The sequence below is a fragment of the Cebus imitator genome, unplaced genomic scaffold (assembly GCF_001604975.1).
Source record: "Cebus imitator isolate Cc_AM_T3 unplaced genomic scaffold, Cebus_imitator-1.0 Scaffold27, whole genome shotgun sequence".
Classification (NCBI taxonomy): domain Eukaryota; kingdom Metazoa; phylum Chordata; class Mammalia; order Primates; family Cebidae; genus Cebus; species Cebus imitator.
In genome coordinates this window covers 8,701,167-8,714,801 of record NW_016107342.1, presented here as the reverse complement: position 1 = coordinate 8,714,801, position 13,635 = coordinate 8,701,167, and the positions used below count along the sequence as shown (strand labels likewise).

Sequence of the window (13,635 nt, the reverse complement as noted above, 5' to 3'; positions counted from 1 at the left end):
TATATATATATATATATATATATATAAAGAAATATAACATTTCATACACAGTCACTAAGGTTACCACTCTATGGAAGAAAATGTTTGATATGTATGTATAAGTTACATATTTAGAATCTTAACAATATAAATAAAAGAGGCATTTTAATGCCTAGTAGTTTCCTGGAAAACAACTTACCATCCAGCGTAGTGATTAAAATCAAAAGCCTTAAATTCCCCCACCAACATGTGGCTATGTTAAAATTTTAACAATCAGAATACCTAATGTGCAGTCTGGGTAGAAGGACTGGTTGTAGGATACTAGATGGGTAGGCTAAAACTACCATATTTCTTCAAAACAATGCATTGTCACTAAATGATCGGCCACAGTGCCTTTGGCAACTGTTCCTCTAAAGTTCAACTTAGAAATGGAAAATGAATGAAGCTTGTTTACCACTGACTGGTCATAACTCACTCTAATCTTGCCAAGGAAAGATCTGCTACCAGGTTTCTCATAATCTTAGGTTTTTGTCATCCTAATTCCTTTCAAACAAAAGGTTTTATTATTTGAAAGAACATTAGAATAAAATTCCTTCTGAGATTACTTTACATTTTCTATTCATAAGCCACAAATAATAGCACACCAGGGTAAGAATGGCAGCCTAATATATTCACCACACATCTGACCACTGATTACCTTTTCTTTAGAGAAATATCCTGGAGATCAGGTATGGGTTTCTTACAGTCATGTGACAAAAAAAAAAAAAAAAATCATTGTTCTGGGAGCAACACTCCTTTAGTGACTCTTGGGTGATCTTGAGGATGTCATTTCAATTCACTGAGGCTCGGTGTTTGCATCCAACATATGGCCATGCAAACTCTATATTATTTACTAACTCAGTGATTCAATTCAGAAAGGAATGTCTACTAAAACTGACGGCTGACTTTATCTTTTCAAAAGAAAAGACAAATATACCAAAGAAATTGCTACTCGCCTCTCTTGGAATATATAATTCTTTACATGGCATTTGCTCTTAATGCTTGAAAGTGGGCCTCAAAGAAACAAACCAAGTGAATAAGAATATGCCCAAGTTTTATTTCATGTAACCAGCACCCACTATAGTGGCGGCTGACTCTTCTTTTCTGGACCACAAAAAGGAGTTTATACTGTTAGCGTTAAGAGAGTTAAACAACCAGGCTTCATGTTTTTATCATTTGGTAAAGCTGCAGAAGAGGTCTGAAATCTCAAAATATCAATGAGTAGTAGAAAAGAAAATGGTCTTATGTTTTAAAAAAGAGTATGGAAAATTGGAAGGGAAAATAAGGAACAATGTAGATAAAGAAAGCAAAGCCAAGAGGAAGTAATAGGGTTTCCAGTATTACATAGCATGTCAAAAATATCAGGGATTCAGTCAGACTTTTTTAATTAAATTTTTTTTCTTAGAGTAAAAATAGGACAAAATGAGTAACTTTTTGATTATGTTATTTTTTCTCAACATTTGTCTATGATTCATAAAGGAAAAATAAAATATCACTGACCAAAAACCAGAATCTGGTTTTCTAAACAGTATTTGACCCTGGAAAGTGATTGCATGCTTGTCACATTTAGTCTATTACATAATTCTAACTCTATGTAAAAATACAAACATATATTGCTGAACAAAGCATTAGCAAGGTAGGACTGTGATTCAAATCGTCCTTTTCATTCAACACCTTCTGGTGAGTAGAACTAGCCAGGAGCAGTGCAGATTGGGATTAAGAAACATGACCACCTGTCCAATGGAGTCAGGCTCTATGAAAGTAGTAGCATTTTCTCTGGGAAGTATTTGAAATAAACAAGAAATTTATCGTTGTTTCAGTTCAGAAAATGGAGAAAACACATTTTGAGAAGTGAGAAAACAGGATGAATTGATTTAAAAAAAATGGAAGAGACATTCTGGTAAGGGCAAAGGAATGAGCTGATAATTTAAGATATGTTTTAAGAAATATTTTTGTGGATTTTATTATGTAGTTTTCTTTGGTTTGTTTTTCAGTTTCTTCTAACCTATCTGCACTTTTAGGAATGAAGTGATTATGACTAATGTGTCTAATAGCCAATTTAGTTAATGTAACCAATTTATTTAATAATTATAACTAACGTGCATTTATATACATTGTAAATTACAAGCTTTAATTCTCATGGAAAACATGTTCTAGTGAATAGAGATTGTATTAGTCGGCTAGGAAAACCATAACAAAATGCCACAGACTGCATGGCTTAAACAACAGAAATTTATTTTCTCACAGTCATGGAGCCTGGAATTCTAAGATCAAGAGGCCAGCAGGGTTGGTTTTTCTTGAGATCAGCCTCCCTTGTGTGCTCAAGCTTGCCTTCTTGTTATGTCCTCATATATAGCCACTTTTCCTCTCTGTGTGGGCACATTCCTGGTGTCTCTCTCTCTTTTTATAAGGACATCGGGCATATTGGATTAGGGCTCCACTCTTAGGTAATTCATTTATCCTTAATTACCTCTTTAAAGACTGTCTCCAAATACAGTCATGTTAGGGGTTAGAGTTTAAACAGAGGAATTTTAGGACACAATTCAGTTTATATTAAGCATGTGATAACTATAAAAACTTCTAATGCATTTCCTTATTATAAAGAGATTCCTTGTTCTTTATTCATCCATCTCTTTAAAATACTTACCACCGGGTGCAGTGGCTCACACCTGTAATCCCAGCACTTTGTGAGGCCAAGGTGGGTGGATCACGAGGTCAGGAGTTTGAGAGTAGTCTGGTCAGCATAGCGAAACCCCGTCTCTACTAAAAATACAAAAAATTAGCCAGGTGTGGTGATGAGTGCCTGTAATCCTAGTCACTCGGGAGGCTGAGGCAGGAGAATCGTGTAAACCTGGGAGGTGAAGGAGCTGAGATGGAGCCATTGCACTCCTGCAGGGGTGACATTGTGAGACCCCATCTCAAATAAATAAATAAATAAATAAATAAATAAATAAAATAAAAAAATATATAGGTAAAATAGTTATCACTATGGCTTAAGTTTTAGTTTCTCTTTTAATGGGAATAATGCAAACCAGATTTATCAGACAATTTTTAGGAAGTGTATTTTTTAAAATTTCAAATATCAAATAAGATCTTGACCAAACCAAAAATTGTAAACAGCCAATTTGGCACAAAAGCCAAGAACACTGTTTATTTTGGTATACTATTGAAGTGGCTCACTGATTTAATCAAACCACACTTAACGTGCTAGTGCAGTGACAGAATTTTAGAATAAGGTCTTTGAAGAAGTGTCTACATGTAACTATTAGAAAAATTACCTGAAGTTTGGAAACAAGTAATAGATGACTAAGTGCTCTTTTATTAATTTTCTATCTACTTTCCAAAATTTACAAGTCTCTAGGAACACAAGCTAATGTATTTTTCTCAGGTAAAGATGCAAGTCATTTCTCTCCAATGAAGAGATAACTCTGAAAGTTACAATTTATTGCCCAGAAAGACATGAACTAGTTTTATATCTAACCCAAGAGACTTACCCTAATATTTTTTTCTTGAAATTACCTCTATACCTAGCTCATCAAATGTTCTTTGACCTGATTTTAACTTTCCTGGTGCATTCATTAATTAATGGGTTAAATAAAATCTTCGACACATGTCTATTTAATATTTGCCTCAGAGGCACAGATTAACCCTCCTGAAAATAATACTTAAGCATAACCACTAAACACATATTCAATGATTAATATCTTATGTTGGCATATTATAAAAATCTAATCTGGAAATTGAATCATTAATAGAGACTATAATACCAAGTGATTTATAGTTTAATTTTAAAATTACTTGTCATGTTTTTAGGAAAAAATGGAAAATCAAAACTTTTTAAAAAGTACCTGGAGCATTAAAAAATATATTTTCTATTAGTTCTAAGTTTGCTTATTGTAAATTTATACAGTAAAAGATTAAGTATATTTCTAAGTTTATTGTTTTCCATCGTCATTTAATATCCACATGTTAATTCTGTATGTAAGCATCGTGAATACATATTTATAAAGAGAAAAAAGGGAAATTAGTATGATTTTAATCTATGGCTATTTATACTAAAGCAAATTATCTCTAACTTAATAGGCTTTAAACTCCCTATTACTAATTTGGCTAGAGTCCCACATTGACTCTAAGTGTTTTGTCCGGGAAGAAGCAGCTTAATGGTTTTTCTCCCAAAGAAATTTGCCCTAGTGTGAAAGGAAAGGAACTGGCTAGGTGGGATTGTTGGTTTATGAAAACTTACATGCAGGTAGGATCCTTTTGTTAGAATCTTATTGGGTCAATTCTTATGCTTCTTCAATATTCAATGTCAGGAAGCTTTTTCCATTGGGAAGCCTTCCGTGCCTACGAGCATTAGCCAAATTAGACGCTTCTGAACTCCTATGCCATCCTTTAATTGCACTTAATTTCATATGCATTTCGTATGTTTTATGATTCTGCCTCCTTCTTTATTCCATGAGCTCAATGAAAAGAGAAATTGCAATGTTTATCATGCAACTAATTTAGTGTTTGACATCTACATACTAAGTAAATAAACCGGGATAAAATATATTTGATCAGAGGAACTAATTAACTTGACGTAAAAACTTGAATATGGCCTTTTTCCTTGGCGTTTAGTGCTGAGGCTGCGGACAACATGCGTTTATTAAAAATTCAAGAAAAGTCTAAAAAAATCTTCTAAAAATCACCCCCAAAATTTCCCCCCAAATCAGTATCTACTTCGCCTGAGACTTACTATTTTTTCTTCCTCTTTTATAAAAACAACACGGTGAAGCAGCCAAGACCGACCCCGCCTGCGTCCCTGCAGCAGCCTCAAGGAGGAACCAAGAGACAGAGGCCTTCCAGCCGCCGGAACCGGTCACCGCCACCCTAGCTCCCCACCGGCAGCTGACAGCCAGCAGCCAGCGGCGGCCAAGCGACATCGCTTTGTGGACGGTGAGTCATTTCCGATTCAGATGATTTTTGTCCCTCAGCGCGTGCCCTTGCTTCCTGTTCCCCTGCTCCTGGACCCCGGCCCGGCACTGGCTCTCCTCTTCTCACGGAAGGGTCGCGGCCTGTGGCCCCAGAGGCAGCCATGCGGCGGTGAACCCCAGCGCCCCCAGCTACCTCATGGCCTCGCTGTACGTGGGAGACCTGCACCCCGACGTCACCGAATTGATGCTCCACGAGTTCAGCCTGGGCCCATCCTAGCCATTTGGGTCTGCAGGGATCGGATCACTCCCGCTCCCTGAGCTACGCGTAGGTGAGCCTCCTTCAGACCGTGCTCTGTCCGCCATGAACTTTGATGTTATAAAGGGCAAGCCAGTACATGTCCTGTGGTCTCAGCGCAATTCATCACTGCCCAAAAGTGGAATAGGCAATGTATTCGTTTAAAATCAGGACAGATTCGTTTAGAAAGCACTGTGTGATGCATTTTCTGCTTCTGGTAATATCTTTTCCTGTAAAGTAGTTTGTGATGAAAATGGTTCCAAGGACTGTGGATCCGTACACTTTGAGACACAGGAAGCAGCTGAAGGAGCTGTTGAAACAAATGGATGGGATACTCCTAAATGGTTTTGACATATTTATTGGATGGTTTAAGTCTCCTAAAGAAGCAGAACTTGGAGCCCTAGTTCCAGGTTCGAGGTTGGACCTGCCTCAAGTGTCAAAGTAATGACTGATGAAGGTGGAAAATCCAAAGGATTTGAATTTGTAAGCTTTGAAAGGAATGACGATGCACAGACAGCTATGGATGAGATGAATGGAGAGGAGTTCAGTGGAAATCAAATATATGTTGGACAAGCTCAAAAAAAGTGGAAGGGCAGACAGAACTTAAGTGCAAATTTGAACATATGAAGGAAGATAGAGTCACCAGATACCAGAGTGCTAACGTTTATGTGAAAACTCATGATGAGAGTATTGAGGATGAATGCCTCCAGAAAGAGTTTTCTCCATCTGGTACAGTCACTAGTGCAAATGTTATAATGGAGGGTGGTTGCAGCAAAGGGCTTGGTTTCATATGTTTCTCCTCCCCAGAAGAAGCCACTAAAGCAGTTACAGCAATGAACGGTAAAACTGTGCCAGGAAGCCATTGTATATAGTTTTAGCTAAGCACAAAAAAGAGCGCCTGGCTCACCTCACTAACCAATATATGCAGAAGATGGCAAGTGTATGAGCTGTCCCCTACCCTGTAACCAACTCCTATCAGCCAGCACGTTCTTTAGGTTACTTTGTGGCAGCTATCCCACAGACCCAGAACCGTGCTGCATACTTCCTCCTGGCCAAATTTCTCAACTAAGACCAAGTCCTCCCTGGGCTGCTCAGAGTGTCAGACCTCGTCCTCAATTATGACCAAGTCCTCCCTGGGCTACTCAGAGTGTCAGACCTCATCCATTCCAAAATATGCCTTGTGCTATCTGCTCAGCTGCTCCTGACCACCATTTAGTGCTCTGAGACCGGCTTCTTCACAGGTTCCACCAATCATGTCCACACAGTGTGTTGCTAACTCATCAGTACAGACAATGGGTCCATGTCCTGAGCTGTTACTGCTGTATCCACTCCTACTGTCCACATCGTTCCACAGTACAAATATGTTGCAGGAATTTCCAATCTTCAACAACAGCTTAATGCACTTCCATAGATTACTAGGCAGCAGCCTGCTGTTCATGTCCAAGGTCAAAAATTTTTGATGGCTTTCATGTTGGCATCTGCCCCTCTTCAACAGCAGAAGCAGATGTTGGGTGAACGACTGTTTCCTCTTATTCAAGCCACACACCCTACTCTTGCTGGTAAAATTACTCTTGCTGTTGGAGCTTGATAATTCAGAACTTCTTCATATGCTTGAGTCTCCAGAGTCTCTCTCTTGTCATGATGAAGCTGTAGCTGTACTACAAGCCTACCATGCTAAAGGGGCTCCAGAAAGCAGTTAACAGTGCTACTGGTGTATCAACTTCTTAAAATTGCTCAGGGACCACGGGAAAACAACAACAACAACAAAAACAACAAATTGTGTTTCAACAGAAAAAAATATCTGAACATCAAAAACTAAAATATTATGGAAAAAATACAAAATATAAACAAAAATAAGGAAAGCAAACTTTGAATCTTATGTACTGAGCAAATACCAAGTTTAGCAAACTTACTAGTCCTAGATTACTAATGATTTGAAAACAACAACCAAAAAAACACAAAAATACAGTAAAATTTAAAAACAGATTAATGTTTTACGGACCCTGAGAAAAACAATTTTCAGAAAAGCACAAAAATTTAAAGCATTCCTTTAATTTTGTAACTCTTAACTGTGGGATAGGTCAGAATGTCAGTTTTGTTTTAAATTACAGACTTGGTAACTAAGGAAGGTAATGTAACATGGATTATGAAATTCTTGGTTTAATAAAACTTCCTTAAACAGTTAAAAAAAAAAAAAAAAACCTGAATAGGCTAAAAACATAAGGACATTATGCCATGTATCTACATATAAGAGGTGGATGTGGCCAGGCACTGTTCCTCACAACTGTAATCCCAGCACTTTGGGAGGCTGAGGTGGGCAGATCACAAGGTCAGGAATTTGAGACCAGCTTGGCCAACATAATGAAACCCCGTCTCTACTAAAAATACAAAAAATTAGCCCAGTGTGTTGGCGGGCACCTGTAATCCCAGCTACTCAGGAGGCTGAGGCAGGAGAATCACTTGAATTCAGGAGGTGGAGGTTGCAGTGAGACAAGAGGGCGCCATTGCACTCCAGCCTGGGCAACAGTGTGAGACTCCCTCTTAAAAAAAAAAGGTGGATGTGTGAATCAAATAATTAGTCAATTTTTTTCCAAAGTGGTTCCTTATTTAACTTAATTCAACCAATCTGACTTTTTTATTTTATTTTGTTTTATTTTATTTTATTTTATTTTATTTATTTTATTTTATTGAGACGGAGTTTCGCTCTTGTTACCCAGGCTGGAATGCAATGGCGCAATCTCGGCTCACTGCAACCTCCACCTACTGGGTTCAGGCGATTCTCCTGCCTCAGTCTCCTGAGTAGCTGGGATTACAGGCACGCGCCACCATGCCCAGCTAATTTTTTGTATTTTTAGTAGAGACGGGGTTTCACTATGTTGACCGCGATGATCTCCATCTCTTGACCTCGTGATCCACCCGCCTCGGCCTCCCAAAGTGCTGGGATTACAGGCGTGAGCCGCTGCGTCCGGCCCCAATCTGACTCTTAAACAGGTTAAATCTAAACTCTCCACACCTTTATCTAGCAATTCCTATGTTGTATAATTTTCTTCACTGCCACATCACAGTTATGATTTTGTAAAGCATTTTTTTACAGCATTGGGATTTGTAGCTATTAGAATATCAAAGCTATAGGAATATTTCAAATATTCCAAATATAAAAAACAAATTTGATTTCAAAGGGAAGTTTTGCACATTTAAATGTCTGAAAATAAGGCATATAATAAAGGGCCTGGTAGGCAGTTTACTCTGACAATATCACTGAAAATGGCTATAAAATATGATGGAAACTCTGAAAAAACACCTTTGAGGATGATACAGAATTCATTTTCTTTGTAAACTGACCCTGGAGATGTGTCAAACATTTGTAGTATCCACAATAAAGAGTCGAAGCCAAGACTGGGAGATTTCTTGGGCCTGAAATAAAACATTCCTTTCAGTGATTCTTATTTAATGTGGTGAGGTAAAAAACTGATATAGTCTATCAATTTTTCTTTACATATCCCTATTAATATCCACTTCTAATTTTTCAAAAAGCATAACTAAACAATGCAAAAAAAATTATTTGTGATTTCCAGAGTAGCACAAGGGAACAGCAAAGACCTCTCAGTCATGAAAGAAGGAAACAAACGGGTCAATTTTTTTCACTGCTTAAAAAGAATCCATCTCAACCATGTCAATAGTCCATCTGATTAGGTTTTCTCCTAACGTAAGCTAATGTACAGGTTATTCTCAAACCTCGGCAAGGATGTAAGGTATTTGAAGACGAGCCCTGTAAGATAGAAATGTCAATAATCATTTCTTATAGTAAGATGCAGGCTTTTGCAGTCCAATAATTCAATGAGGAAAATGGAGTACACTACTCAGGTTTTTTGAACTTCTTTCATTCTAAGTTTTTAGGAGGTTATTATTCTAGCTTAGCAGTTATTATTACTCAAAAAATACTAAACTTTTTTTGGTTCTATGGTGCGTTTATTCTATTAATTTTTACTGAGTTTTATTAAGTATGTATTTTCAAAAATGATGCATTCTTTAACCTTTCCTGTAAATCAATAGTAAGAAAGATAGTCTGGTAGAACTGTTGCTATAATATGTAGGCAATTAATTCCTCATAGGGATAAAATATGTTCTAACTATTAGTAAGTATTGTATCCCATTACCAATCTTATTCCATTATGACAGTCAAAAGTTTGTTTCCTAGTCAAAAAAAAACACTTCATTTATTGGCACTTACGTATTCTGTGTGTTTCAAAGACTTTGGTAGTTGTCTCCTTGTAATATTTCAGCTTTTAAGCTGCTTCCCTGCCTCACTGAGCTCACATAAGATACATCTGAAAGCTTTAGTACAAATTTGCTTCGAATAAAGTCTTCAATTCATTTTCATGGCACCAAAAAGACAGCTTTAATAACTGCAATGACAAATAAACTGGAAATCATTCCAGGCCTTTTCACTTAACTGACAAGTAGAACACTCTCATAATGAGCCGCAGGTTTTACGTTTTCTCTTTGACCATAATAGCTTCATTTAAGAGTGTCAGACCCTGACACTTCATCATTTATCTACATTATTTCTCATCTTCTTTCAAATAAATTATGGAATACTAGACTGAGCACATAAAAACAAAGTGACTTGTTATCAGTAAACAGTAAGATAAATTGTCCAGAAGTTCCTCATTTAGTTCCTTTTAAATTTAAGGGCAAGTTATTGGGTGCACCTTTTTTAACTTCCAACGTTTGCATTTTTACAGCCATCTTATTTCTCTTGCCAGTGGCCTCTGTGCACTCATCCACAGCCTGATGTGGAAGGCATAAAGTAATCCCATTATCCCAAGGTTGGCCGCTAAAGTACAAAGAGGCAGAAAGGGAGAAAATCAAATAAACAACTTTGAGAGAGATTTCTCCACATCTATAAAACCCCCCATCCATAATACATCTTGTCATACTAGAAAATGTGACACTTCCAAAGTAATCAACAGTGCAACTGTAACTGTTTTAGCCCTTGGAAATATAGCACTGATTTTAAATGGATGGGTGAATGCCATCTCCTCTCATCGAATCCTTTTTTTCACCATATGGAACTGGAGGAAATCAAATAAAATCCCTATCAGATTGTATTTATTTTTGAAACTGTTGACCAAGTTTATGGAAATCTTCACTTCTCTTCCTTCTTATGTATTGGTTTAGTATTAACTTCAAAGGACTTAAACAAATCAGATAAATTCATACAAATATCAGTATTTTAATAACACTAAAATGTGTGTGTGTGGTAATACATATTAAAGTCTTATTTATATGCTAAATGCATCAATGAATGATATATAATGTAGATAGTCATAGGGTGATTGTATATTAACTTTTCATTGACTCAAGTTATTCTGGAATTGAGTCTTAAGATACTGTTGTTTTGTTTTGCTTTTCTTACATATTACAATCTGGTCATAATATCTCACAAATTTAGCAACAATATAACATGGAAATTTAAACACTGATAACTTAGCAATGTTTTATAGATGCCCTACTCAGTGCAAAATTCTTATATGGGGAAATACAAGAAAAGGCTATATGCCATTATCCATTCTCAAAAGATCTCTGGGAATAGGTTTACCATCTAATTTTGGGATGCTGTTTAACTTCTGAGATTCTACAGTGGTAAGAATAATTTAAGGTGCTAATAATTTATGTGCCTCTATATTTATGTTTTGAGGAAATTTTCCAAGTTTTAGTTCCTGAGAAGTTGGTGTAATAATATGATATTTTGGCTCCTTCTACTAACCCAAACATGAAGATATTTCAGAAAGAGATTTTGATGAATTTCTCTGCCAGTAGAAGTCATAGAAAAGTTGGTGGATGTGTGGGAGCAACTGAAGATGGTTGGGGCTATGTGTGGATGGAATGTTGTTGAGAGGTAGAGGTCGAGGTGGAGGGAATGCAAGGCAGAAGAACTTGGAGTAGAAACAGTACAGATCGTGTTAATTTAGGTAATCATACATTTTGGTAGAAGTGTGCCTTTTTCTTTCCTCTATTTTGTACCCTTGCAGGAAAAGTCAACCTAGGAGAGAGGGAGAAAAGAAATATCTCTTTTTAAAAAATGATATCTGAGTAAATGTACAGATTATCTCATAAAATCTCTTTATGCTATGGCATACCCTTTCCCCTGAAGTCACCAAGAAAGACAAAGGCCAGGACATAAATTATTGTCCCATCCCCAAGTATACAATCCAGTAAAGGTGACTAACTCCCAAAGACAATACAAACTCGCAAGGGAAAATAAAAAGACAAATATAAGACAAAGACAACTATCTGCAAACCTGCAGGCTGAAGACAGCAAGGTATTGTACCATTTGTTTATTGAAACAGAAATAAATCATAATAAAATATAACAACTATAACAACTGATATTTCTGAGTTTGAAAACACAGAAACAAGAACTCAATATATGGTTTCATAGACACAGTTAAAGATTTAGCAAGAGAAATGGAAAATAAGCTGAATGAGCTCACTGAGAGGGAATACAAAGGGAGAGTGCTAATAAAGGAATGAAAACTGAAGTGGAAGGGTTACATTACATACCCAAAATATTCAAAAAGATTAAAAAAGAAATGATTGAAAGATTTTAATGAATTACTCATGTGGAATTTAACAAATAAAATTATGAGAACTCAGATGCAAAGGATTTATGGCAAGTCAGGCGGGATAAATAATAAAAAAGACTGATTCTTGGAAATGCAGTGAAATCTAAGAATTACAAAAACATAAAGACAATTTTAGAGACTACCAAAGAGGAAAAAATAGATCTTCTATAATAAACTGAGTAACAGATAGTGATTATGCTTCTCACCATCTACAGATAATACACTAAGTAGCAGAACAGTAATATTTTCCACATCGTAATATAATATATATATTTATATATATAATATATATTTTGAATTTATTTGTCTTTGTATATATATATATACAAATATATATATTATATATATGCAAGTATATATATAGTTAAACAAATATAAATATATATATAAATATATATGACATATATATATAACTATATATAATATGTATATATAGTTAAACTACTATTTAAATGAGCAAAGCCCAATAAAGATATTCTCAAGCACAGGTCTTGATAAGTTCCATTACACAAAGACCCTCTGATAACCATTGAGTATAAACAGATAAATATATTCAGGTGGTTTCTATCAGCAGAAAAGAGAGTATTAAAAACTATGATAAATAATAATAATATGAAACATGTAAATCCCCTGAAGCTGGTCTTATCATTATCTCTATTTTATGGAATTAAAAATTGAAGCAAATAAATTTCACATGTATAGGAGATAAAAAATGCCAGGATTTGAACCCAGGTAGTTTAGCTCCAGAGCTTGCATTCATGCTTGCTACAAACAATACACATACACACACAGCAAACACACACATATTACAATTCAGAATGAAAATTCAGAACTCCAGAACTGCTATGTCATCTAATTCTAGTGAGCACCATTCACTTGGAATATATTGTAACATCAATGTCCATCCTTCATTTTGTAGTTTATGTAAAGGGCATTTTCTGGAGCTGTGCAATACAATGGCTCCATTTCTATTAGAATGCTATAATTGGCTAAGTCTTAAAAAAAATATAGCTAACCATAAGACTCATACTTCCACATATGCACACATACATACAGGGGCACTTGGCATGTGAGACAAGTGGCACAATAAACCAACAGGAGAAGTATGCACAAATTAGATACAAAATATTGAGAATACGGTTTGCTATATGGAGAAAATTAAAATATATCCCAGTTACACCATACACAATGGTGAATTCTGATAGCTAAAATGTCAAAGTTAGGTAAAGGACTTCTGAATGAGACCCTAAAATTACAAACAATCAAGTTGAATGCCATGGCAATATCTGTGTTGAATAGTAGATACTGCAGATAAAGTTGATATGTCAGTAACGTATTCAAAGACAAAAACAGGCAAAGAATTAATACTTGCAATTCCAGTACTTCTGCAAATCAACTAGGAAAATTGCTGAAACTCAATGGAAAAATGAACAGAAAACATTGATGAACATTTTATACAAGAGATGACTGACTAACATCAAAATCATTCAGAATCAAATGGAACAGTCATTTCCCTAGCAAAGTTTCTGGTATGAAAAAAGGTCAAAATTTGAAATCAATATTGTTACCCATATTTAATTATTTTTCCATTTATTGTCTAAATTATATTCTGAGGAACAACAGCTAGACTCAATTTTGCTATGAATTCTTAAAGAAAACTGATGAATACCCAGACACTCAAAATATACTATTTGTAGTCCATAGCCAAAATTTTAAAAAGGAAAAATATGTGAATGTGAATATGTATATATATATATATATATATATATATATATATATA

The 13,635-nt window shown here is 35.7% G+C and overlaps 1 pseudogene; it reads left to right on the top strand.

The window, feature by feature from the left end:
* Positions 1-6,954, top strand: part of LOC108300402 — a 12,848-nt pseudogene extending 5,894 nt beyond the window's left edge.
* Positions 6,955-13,635: the final 6,681 nt, after the last annotated feature.